Below are 12607 nucleotides of genomic sequence, written 5' to 3' on the forward strand. Positions count from 1 at the left end.
CTTTAGACCTTATAACCCCCATGCAAGTCCCAATTAACGTTTTTCGAAATCAGATAAAACAAATAATTCATTTTACACCACATGTTGCAGATGCAAGAACGCCTTAACAAATTGACGAATGTAAAAAGAAGAACCCTTAGATCAATCGATCGGATCGGCGTGGAAATGGGTTGCTGGAAGCCCTGATTCAACAGATTGGAATAATATTCTAAGGAATCAAGAAAGTATAATTGAAAATAATAATGAGCAATACAAAGTGGATGAAATAAAAAAAAATATCCGAGCCTGTCAGCTGGCTGGTCAGATGACTGCCTTAACACTATTCTCAAAAGCGGATCGGCTAAATGTAAATATAGACGCACCCAAGAAGAAATTGTCGAAGTATTGAGTGACAACGTTATCTACATGACAAACTACAAGAGTTTGATTGAGTCGGACTGCAAAACCGACTTTCTCAATGGTACTTATCTTCTGCAACTCTTAAATTAGTCGGTGGTGATCACGAATCATACTTACTCTAGCAATGCAATCACGAAGGTTCAAGCCCTACCGTCAGTGCTAGCAAATATTACACATGACGACCAGCTGCTTGACATAAAATATGTCCATGAGATAGGCCTCAATAACATAAACCGATTGAACCAGTTAGGAGTAAGATTTAATGGTACCATTGGAATTAACGTTATGTTCATTGCCTCCATTACTTTTTGCTTTGGATAGTTGTGGTATCAACAAACAAGGACATTAAATCTCCCAAAGCTACGTGTCCAATTATCCACCATAGATTCCCCGATCAGCGAGACGCAGATATTTAAGGAGGGAGGAGTTAAGAACGATGTCGATTACGCAGCCGAACAACATCATTTAATTTGTTTCTTAAAGTAAAGTAATAAATCAAATATAAGTTAAGGCACAATATGTTGAGCGTATCACATAACCAACCATCCAGCCATGAGAAAAATCTACGAAATTCATTCTCATAATTATTGTATGCAATATCAGGTTGCACCAAAATGTGGGAATGAAATAATGCCTACTCAGCGCACATGTCGTCGTTGCAGCAGAATAAATTAGTTAAGTAGCTTTAAGTCACAATTGTAAATTTCAGTGCCAATATTTTTCTAATAAAATGAAGACATGTTGCTCTGTCAACACAAAGTCTTTTTTAAAAAGATAAAATATCCTGTGTTAAATTAACTTATATGTGTTAAAGTAATTTAATAAATCAAATAAATGTTTTGAAGTTAAAGTGTTGTATTAATTATCAAAGATAAAGTGTTTTATTAATAGAAACAGGCACCGTGGTTTGTGCCTTAATATATTTTTTTGAAGTTCATCTATTGGAAATCCTTAACTTCCGCTAACTTTTAATCATTGTTAAACATCTAGGGTACACTTTATATTAACAGAAACAATATTTCATTTCAATTAATATAACTGAGCATAACAATATTTTGTGATTGTCCTTGTTACAACCATTTAATGTTGACAATTTGAACCACATAAGCCAATAAAAAGGAGAATCGAAATCACATTCGTACTTTTCCATGTTTATTTCCCGCTCTCTACACTGTTATAATAATATGAAAATGCTACTAAAAGAATCGACAAAGAGCTAAGACTAACACAGCAACGGAAAAAAATTATTTGCAAGATCGGGGACGGGTATTAAAATATCGTTACTTCAAACGTGAATGTCCTTAATGTAATTGGTTGAGTCAACAATTATGTTTGAAGTAATGCTAGTGTCTCATGTTTAATTGCACAGAGTTATCGCATTAAAAAATGTAGGGAAGTGACAGCCTGAACGTCGAACAGATGAAAAAAATAATCAATTCGGCAATTAATGCAGCACTTCAGGGACTAAGTGTCCTAATTCGAACGCAAAATCAAGCCTTGAAAGACCAAATTAATGATGCCATGAAAAGAAAGGAATTAAACAAAACCAAAAGACCAATCTAAAAACAGAAGATAATGTAAATATAACTTGGTCTTCAGATATTCTTCATTCAATGACGTCGAAAAACTTTTACCTATTGCATTTATTATTGGCGCAGTCGAACGGCCGATCTCGGCCACCGAAAGGGAACAAATACTCAACGAAAACAGATTTCTTCCACAGAAAATGCATTCAATCTTAAAACAAAGAAAATGCTGGTATGTTGAGGGCCCAAAAGGGACTTGTGAGGAAAAAAACAATGTGTTAAATATTTAGAAATATTCTACAAAGAGTGAAGAAAAAAGTGTTAAATCTACGGAAATATTCTACAAGGAGTGAAAAGGATTATCAAGTAGGTAAATTTTTTTGAAAAAAAAAAATAAGAAAAAAACGCAATTGTCATAATATTAATAATATTAGAAAAAGGAATACAAAGCTTCCCATTATGTCAAATAATTTTGAAATTGCCGTCAAGGCAGTTCTTGACGACGGTAGACATACTACGCTAGTTTTAAGTTTGTGATTATTTAAACCTAAGCAGAATTTATTTTTCTGCGATTATACAAGTTAACTCAAATTAAGTTAATGCTGTTAAATGTCACGCGCCTTCAGTCAGCAGTTGATTCATTGAACAAAAATATTCCCATCAACAACGACACGAACGATCAAATACTGAAATACTGCTGACATAGTCCACGCGCTAGAACAACCATCGACATCAACAGCAAGCGATAGAACCACGCCCATAAGGCTAGACTTCTGCGTAGAACTAACATAAATATAAATAGGTCTTCAGATATACTTCATTGAATAATGTCGAACAATTTGGCCACCGAAAGAGAACAAATACTTGGCAAAAACAGATTTCTTTCAAGGAAAAATGCATTCATTCTTATAAAAAATTTAACAAAAAAAAATAAATAAAATTCTGGTGTGCAGAGTACCAAAGATCACTTGTGAGGAAAAAACAAAGTGTTAAATCTTTGAAAATATTCTACAAGGAGTGGATTCTAGAAAGAGCGAAGAAAAATAATGGTGTTAAATCTTTGGAAATATTCTGTCAGTACTGAACGGAATCTGAAAAGTTTCATATAGTATGGACATTTTCTAAAAAAAAATAATTTGAATTAATTCTCTTTCGAGTTGAGCTATTTAGACCTAATAGGTACATTGAACTATAGGAAAGGTTTGGAATTAAATGACTAACATTAAAATAAATAAATAATTCGAATATACAAATTTCGAATAATTTGTGATATAAATGCTAGTCTCCAAGCTTAGCCTTCGTCCACCCACTAAAAAACACCATTCAATATGCCTGATGATCGGTCTAACCACCCGTGAAACGTAGCATAGTGGTTGAATGTGTGGGACTTCGGTGGATTCCTAATTTTTCAATGTACCTATTAGGTCTAAATAGCTCAACTCGAAAGAGAATTAATTCAAATATCACTCTAAAAAATGACCTTCGCCTTAATAAGGCAAAAAAAAAAAAAAATAATTGTCATTAAATTATAATTGAATTATATTAAAATAATTGTCATTACATTAAGGGAATACAAAACTTTACTTAAAACTTGAAACCGACTTTCTCAATGGTACTTATCTTCTGCAACTCTTAAATTAGTCGGTGGTGATCACGAATCATACTTACTCTAGCAATGCAATCACGAAGGTTCAAGCCCTACCGTCAGTGCTAGCAAATATTACACATGACGACCAGCTGCTTGACATAAAATATGTCCATGAGATAGGCCTCAATAACATAAACCGATTGAACCAGTTAGGAGTAAGATTTAATGGTACCATTGGAATTAACGTTATGTTCATTGCCTCCATTACTTTTTGCTTTGGATAGTTGTGGTATCAACAAACAAGGACATTAAATCTCCCAAAGCTACGTGTCCAATTATCCACCATAGATTCCCCGATCAGCGAGACGCAGATATTTAAGGAGGGAGGAGTTAAGAACGATGTCGATTACGCAGCCGAACAACATCATTTAATTTGTTTCTTAAAGTAAAGTAATAAATCAAATATAAGTTAAGGCACAATATGTTGAGCGTATCACATAACCAACCATCCAGCCATGAGAAAAATCTACGAAATTCATTCTCATAATTATTGTATGCAATATCAGGTTGCACCAAAATGTGGGAATGAAATAATGCCTACTCAGCGCACATGTCGTCGTTGCAGCAGAATAAATTAGTTAAGTAGCTTTAAGTCACAATTGTAAATTTCAGTGCCAATATTTTTCTAATAAAATGAAGACATGTTGCTCTGTCAACACAAAGTCTTTTTTAAAAAGATAAAATATCCTGTGTTAAATTAACTTATATGTGTTAAAGTAATTTAATAAATCAAATAAATGTTTTGAAGTTAAAGTGTTGTATTAATTATCAAAGATAAAGTGTTTTATTAATAGAAACAGGCACCGTGGTTTGTGCCTTAATATATTTTTTTGAAGTTCATCTATTGGAAATCCTTAACTTCCGCTAACTTTTAATCATTGTTAAACATCTAGGGTACACTTTATATTAACAGAAACAATATTTCATTTCAATTAATATAACTGAGCATAACAATATTTTGTGATTGTCCTTGTTACAACCATTTAATGTTGACAATTTGAACCACATAAGCCAATAAAAAGGAGAATCGAAATCACATTCGTACTTTTCCATGTTTATTTCCCGCTCTCTACACTGTTATAATAATATGAAAATGCTACTAAAAGAATCGACAAAGAGCTAAGACTAACACAGCAACGGAAAAAAATTATTTGCAAGATCGGGGACGGGTATTAAAATATCGTTACTTCAAACGTGAATGTCCTTAATGTAATTGGTTGAGTCAACAATTATGTTTGAAGTAATGCTAGTGTCTCATGTTTAATTGCACAGAGTTATCGCATTAAAAAATGTAGGGAAGTGACAGCCTGAACGTCGAACAGATGAAAAAAATAATCAATTCGGCAATTAATGCAGCACTTCAGGGACTAAGTGTCCTAATTCGAACGCAAAATCAAGCCTTGAAAGACCAAATTAATGATGCCATGAAAAGAAAGGAATTAAACAAAACCAAAAGACCAATCTAAAAACAGAAGATAATGTAAATATAACTTGGTCTTCAGATATTCTTCATTCAATGACGTCGAAAAACTTTTACCTATTGCATTTATTATTGGCGCAGTCGAACGGCCGATCTCGGCCACCGAAAGGGAACAAATACTCAACGAAAACAGATTTCTTCCACAGAAAATGCATTCAATCTTAAAACAAAGAAAATGCTGGTATGTTGAGGGCCCAAAAGGGACTTGTGAGGAAAAAAACAATGTGTTAAATATTTAGAAATATTCTACAAAGAGTGAGTTCTACAAAGAGTGAAGAAAAAAGTGTTAAATCTACGGAAATATTCTACAAGGAGTGAAAAGGATTATCAAGTAGGTAAATTTTTTTGAAAAAAAAAAATAAGAAAAAAACGCAATTGTCATAATATTAATAATATTAGAAAAAGGAATACAAAGCTTCCCATTATGTCAAATAATTTTGAAATTGCCGTCAAGGCAGTTCTTGACGACGGTAGACATACTACGCTAGTTTTAAGTTTGTGATTATTTAAACCTAAGCAGAATTTATTTTTCTGCGATTATACAAGTTAACTCAAATTAAGTTAATGCTGTTAAATGTCACGCGCCTTCAGTCAGCAGTTGATTCATTGAACAAAAATATTCCCATCAACAACGACACGAACGATCAAATACTGAAATACTGCTGACATAGTCCACGCGCTAGAACAACCATCGACATCAACAGCAAGCGATAGAACCACGCCCATAAGGCTAGACTTCTGCGTAGAACTAACATAAATATAAATAGGTCTTCAGATATACTTCATTGAATAATGTCGAACAATTTGGCCACCGAAAGAGAACAAATACTTGGCAAAAACAGATTTCTTTCAAGGAAAAATGCATTCATTCTTATAAAAAATTTAACAAAAAAAAATAAATAAAATTCTGGTGTGCAGAGTACCAAAGATCACTTGTGAGGAAAAAACAAAGTGTTAAATCTTTGAAAATATTCTACAAGGAGTGGATTCTAGAAAGAGCGAAGAAAAATAATGGTGTTAAATCTTTGGAAATATTCTGTCAGTACTGAACGGAATCTGAAAAGTTTCATATAGTATGGACATTTTCTAAAAAAAAATAATTTGAATTAATTCTCTTTCGAGTTGAGCTATTTAGACCTAATAGGTACATTGAACTATAGGAAAGGTTTGGAATTAAATGACTAACATTAAAATAAATAAATAATTCGAATATACAAATTTCGAATAATTTGTGATATAAATGCTAGTCTCCAAGCTTAGCCTTCGTCCACCCACTAAAAAACACCATTCAATATGCCTGATGATCGGTCTAACCACCCGTGAAACGTAGCATAGTGGTTGAATGTGTGGGACTTCGGTGGATTCCTAATTTTTCAATGTACCTATTAGGTCTAAATAGCTCAACTCGAAAGAGAATTAATTCAAATATCACTCTAAAAAATGACCTTCGCCTTAATAAGGCAAAAAAAAAAAAAATAATTGTCATTAAATTATAATTGAATTATATTAAAATAATTGTCATTACATTAAGGGAATACAAAACTTTACTTAAAACTTGAAACCGCCTTTAAGACAGTCCTTGACGACGGTAAACATACTACGCTAGTTTTAAGTTTGTGATTATTATTATTATGAGAGAAGTCTCCCTTGTCCCGTATGGGATGTTGTGGAACAATGTTTTGTTTGTTTTTTATTATTATTTACACGTGTAGTGTATTTCAATATCATATTTCATAAACATGGCAACTCTTTTTCTATTATATGAGTTATCTCTTTACATCAAAGCTGCATATAACTTTCAAACTGAATTCGATATAATCATCTAAATTGCATGGATTGTGTGTCAAAGTTTTCTTAACAAACGACGTAAGAAACGAAACTGTAGATATTATGGGTCATGAGTTATTTGCTCTCATATGGACATGTAATGGATTTGACAAAGCTTACCCATGCTTTACATCAAAGTATCTTTTTTACTAATTAACATTCGTTACGGTAAATTTACTTATTAGTTATGATTAAGTTAATCATTTCGATTTCAAACATCAAACAGATCAAACGTCCATTCCATTTTTATATTCATCAATTCATCTTTGTTGTTAGTTATTCGTTAAATAAATTATGAAACGGTCCTTTGTGAATATTTTATTAAATATGTTAAGATAAAACACTGAATTCATATATAAACGTATGTATATACTAATTTAAACACTAATGTGAACCTAGTTTAAGAAGTGCAACTCTGAATTGAATAACAAGTTAATAGATAAAATACAACTATGTCTAGACGAGTTTCTCGCTTCTCAGTTAAGTGGAATAAAAATTAAAGAATTCACTCATTCAGCAAAGTCCATTCTAACGCGTTACATAGTAACTAACAGATAAGTTTGCACAGAGTAATAATAAAAGTGTTCTATGAAAATAAAACTCTTTGGCCTTTTCATTTAATGTACCAGTTGAGAGGCAGAACTGTTTTATTGGCGCACCAACGTGGAGCACAACAAGAACTGTTTCAATTATTATTTAATCAACTTTATTGCCAAATGCGGTCACTTAAATTCAAAAGTAATGAAAACGATTTTTATGACAAAACATTATATCGGAATCATGTGGGCTATGATGCTATAATAGCTGCGAATAAATGAACAGCTTTATACATTTTTGGAAACAAGCCCCATTGAGCCGATGCGATCCATTATTATTTGTCGCAACTCGAGAAATATTGAGGACACTATGAAAAAAATAAAGAAATTCTGATGTGTAGAGTAGACTTGAGAGGAAAAAACAAAGTGTTAAATCTTTGAAAATATTCTACAATAGAGTGGATTCTAGAAAGAGCGAAGTAAATACATTACAAGTAAATATTCTACAAAGACTGAACGGAATCTGAAAAAATTTTCATTATTTAAAAAAAGTAATACAAAACTTTCCTTAAAACTTGAAACTGCCTTCAAGGCAGTTCTTGACGATGGTAGACATACTACGCTAGTTTTAAGTTTGTGATTATTATTATTTACAAGTGTAGTGTATTTCAATCTTATATTTCATACACATGAACAAAGTAACATAAAGAAGAATAATTTAGTGTTTAAAAGTAAATAGTTTGTAGTGGAAAAAATAACATAATATAAATTTAATAATTTGTAATAATTAAATAAAATATTATAATCAATATAAAAAAGATTAATTTATATTATTGGTCATGAGTTATTGGCTCTCATATGGAAATGAAATGGATTTGACAAAGCTTACCCTTGCTTTACATCAAAGTATCTTTTGTAGTAATTAGCATTCGCTACGGTAATTTTACTTATTAGTTATGATTAAGTTAATCATTTCGATTTTAAACATCAAACAGATCAAACGTTCGACTCCATTTTTATATTCATCAATTCATCTTTGTTGTTAGTTATTCATAATATAAATTATTATTTAATCAACATTATGACCACATGCGGTCACTTAAATTCAAAAGTAATGAAAAGAACATTTATGACAAAACATTATATCGGAATCATGCAGTGTTAGGGATTTGAGTTTCTTAAAAAAAAAAAAAAAACAATTCAATTTTGTGTTAACGGACATACCACCCAACAGGAGTAATCGTCACTATTGTGATTAGTCTATAATGAATACCCAGATAAGTGTCAACCCTGGTTATTTCTTCGTATCTTTGCACCATTATTTTACAAATACAAAAAAATACCGCTATTAAATACACACCAAAAATCACCAGTTTTCCTATGACAGGTATATTCTGTTCTTATGACAGATGAGTGACAACACTTGCCAAACAAGGACAAACATATGGTACTGTAGACAGAGATCTAGAATGATCCTCAAAAAAACGTGACACAAAATATGCTGAACAAAACAATCGGCAAACATCATCAGTCAGTAGTGAAAAGTCATTAGAAAGATAGACACAAGAAAGCCTCACTTCGCGTGTTTTACTGTACCTCTTAGTAAAGAAAAGAATACTTATTGTGTTTGCTTGAACGTTATCACCTAAATAAAAGAAAATACTAACAACTAAGAAATATTAAACAAACTGAATGATTAAATAATGTCGCGTGGTTGCAAAAATGAAAAGAAAGAAGAAAATTATTGTGTTGTGCGGAAAATTGACATTCGCGGTGGTCAAAGACATGTGAGGTTGTTGAATCCACGGTGTGAGTCGTAGAAATTCTAATAAAAGTGTCATATGTGGTCATATGTGAAAAGAGAAAAACTTGGCTACTACAATAGAAAAAAAAACATTATATGATTATTACATACAAAGAAAATGAATTAATTGTCCCACAACATGAATTGTTCTGTATACAAAATATAACACCAAAGTCTAAAATGCAAAAATAATAATGTAATACATTAAAAGAGAACAACTTAGCTATTGTTTAAAAGAAAAGTTTTATTACTGCACAAGGAAATGTGAACTAAAACATGTTAAGAATTGTTACTCATGTGAATATATGCAAAAAAATTACAGCACGAAATCTAAAAATCAACCTTATAAAAAGTATCCCGTAAAGGATAAGCTTTAATTGATCTAACAATTTATAAAGTCTTGCAAAACATAATAGACAGGATATTCAAAAATAAAGAAAATAAAACGAAAGAAAGAAAAATTTTGACATGAATGAATGAATGTGGCGTATAGCAAAATAGGTGAAACCAACAGCAAAACCTAAAGACTGTAACACTTGTGAAATGTCAGCGATGATGAAACAACAACATTAATAATCTTTCGCGAAACTCCACATAGGAAGAATCTTAAATCGTGGTGTCAACCCAATGTTGCCCTCTTACTGTTATTCATCAATTTTATCCTGTTGCTGCTGTTTATCATATTCTCATCGTTGCTGTTATTCCTCATGGTTGCTGTTCTTCATCATCTCATCACCGCTGCTGTTATTCTTCAAATCATCGTTGTTGCTGTTGTTATTTAATAATTACCCCTCTTTACTAGTATGATAGTCGTAAGTAGTTAGAGAAATCTCCCATTGCATGACATTTAAGAGAGATCTACCACTGAATTTAAAAATTGCTGAAAGATTGCACCCGAACTGACTCTCTTAAATGAGCATACATTGATACTAATAGTTAAGAGAAACAGATATATTAAATTCCCTCCAATTACTTCTGTATGTATATTTAATAAGAAAACTATATTCATTTATTGTACACAATGCCTAGAGATGGGAAATGGGTAAATACCCAAATGGTAAATACCCATTATATTGGGCATATTGGGTAAAAATGGGTAAATACCCAGGTATTTACCCAAATTGTGGGTAAAAACTATTATATAAGTAATTTAGGACAATAGTCTGAAATATTACATGGTCCATTTAATAGTAAATTTTATTAATGTACATTTAAACGGCATACAGAACAAGTTAAAATGAACAATTAAACATATTATTTAAACACAATATTTTTGCAATATTAGATCATAACATCACTGTCACTATCAGTATCACTCCCAATACAAATTATGAAAGAGTTAGGCGTAGAGTGGGTAATACCACTGGACGTGGATGGTGATTCATCCAATATTGGAGATAAATTTAAGATTTCCTCCTCAGGGCATATATTTTTCTGGGAATTACACCTTTGATTTTTCGCTCTATTGCAGAGATTCCAATTGTGAGATATGAAACATATTTTTGCAGCAGTATCTGCACTTAATCTGTTTCTCTTTTTGGAGTGGATAAAACTGTGAGTGCTGAATGAGCGTTCTGTGGCTGCTGATGTGCATGGAGCAAAAAATTAAGATGAATTTAAGTCATGCCCAACGCTATTGGGGTCAAGTAAACTTGCTGCCAAATGTATGGGTATAATCGTTTTTTTCATCCTTTTATCAAAGGATGACAATAATTCTTTTTTTTTTCGTCATCATTAATTTCGTTTGTTGCTGTTAATGTATTTTGCAGCTTATTACGAATGTCTTTAAATGCAAAATTCACACGATGTATATTGTGTTGATTTGATTCGAAAAAGGTTGTCCATTCAGCTATAGGTTGGAAGAGTTGTAAATTGATATCTAACGTGTTCCAAAAATCTTCCGAGAGTAATGATGATTTTGTTCTTGGACTCAGGGTTATTTTTTCATGAACAGCCAAGGCTTGAAGGGATACTTTACTGTTCACTAAGCTTTTTAATGAAGTAGCATAACTGCCCCATCTCGTTTTAACTGGGAGTTTTAGCTGTTCTCCAGATCCTTTTTCTTTACAGATCTTAGCAAATGTCCATGAAAGGACCTTACTGTATTTAATAGTTTTGATTATATCAATAACTAGTAAAAAATAGTTCTTCACAGTGGGACATTTTAAAAAGTCTTCGCTGAGCAAATTATGGCAATGGGCTACACATCCTAGTGGTACTACTTGAGGATATACCTTTTGAACCTCTTTAAATGCACCCTGCATATTCCCAGCATTATCGCCAGTGAGAGCTATAAACTTGTGCTCACCGTAAACATTCATTACTTTAATAATCTCATCGGCGATATATGCTGAGGTGTGCTTGTTGTCTTCAGTTGCCAAGCTTCGGACAAACACCATCTCGGGCTTTGAGATTAAAAAGTTGATTACATCTTCACTGCGCACATTGCTCCAACCGTCACACTGCAGATGCATGTAACTTGCTGCCTTCACTTGCTCAGTAATGTTTTTCGATGTTTCATCATATATCTTGTTCAAGTACTTGCTGGAAATTGTCTTTCTATTTGGTAATTTAAATGAAGGATTCAATTCTTCGAAAAATTGCTGCCAAAGTGGATGCTCAACCATTGAAAAAGGAGCTCCAGATACAATAATTGCTCTGGCAAGTTTCTCTTCAAGGCTATCTTTGTAGTCATCGCATATTTTGAGGCTCGAGTTTGATGGTGGAAGGGAAGTTGATGCGCTTGAAACATCACTGTAGTGGTTCGAATTTTGCAATTGGGTGTTCTGTTCACTTGGAATCATTTCACTTACTTCACTTCTTAACGTAATTGGGCACTTGACGCAGTTGACCAAATGTTTTGCCATTTTATTAACATTTGGGAATTTGTAAACCGTTTTACAGTATCTGCAAAGAACTGCCTTTGAGTTGCTTGGATTTGTTGCAAAATGCTTCCATATTCGTTCATTTTTAGGTCTCCCCATCTTAAAAACGATCAAATTTTATTTTTCCATTTTTAACAGTCTTCACATTTTAACGCATACCTTATCAACAGATTAATCAGATAGATTAGTGTATTTTATACAGGTACAATACTTTTTTAGCGGTTCTAAATTTTATTTGAAATAATTTTTTAGCCGATTGACAAATAAAAATATTCAATTTTGTTTTTTTTTTAAATACCCAAATAAACACCCTGAAAAGGTATTTAAAAGGTATTTACCAGGTATTTACCCAAGTTTTGGGTAAATACCGGGTAGAATCCCATCTATAACAATGCCAAATTTTTCTCTCTTTACATTATATTTAATAAACTTTATAGCACATTAAAATTAACTTTTAATTATTTCACCGGTAAATGAAGGTAAATGTCAGATCAAATAATGT

The 12607-nt window shown here is 32.2% G+C and overlaps 1 protein-coding gene across 4 annotated transcripts in view; it reads right to left on the reverse strand.

Annotated features, from left to right (window-relative positions):
• Positions 1–12607, reverse strand: part of disp (RND transporter family member dispatched) — a 258859-nt gene that overhangs the window by 188361 nt on the left and 57891 nt on the right. The gene's annotated exons all lie outside the window — the stretch shown is intronic.

The sequence above is a fragment of the Musca autumnalis genome, unplaced genomic scaffold, assembly GCF_047663935.1.
Source record: "Musca autumnalis isolate F117 unplaced genomic scaffold, ASM4766393v1 scaffold_1, whole genome shotgun sequence".
In the NCBI taxonomy this organism is placed as follows: domain Eukaryota; kingdom Metazoa; phylum Arthropoda; class Insecta; order Diptera; family Muscidae; genus Musca; species Musca autumnalis.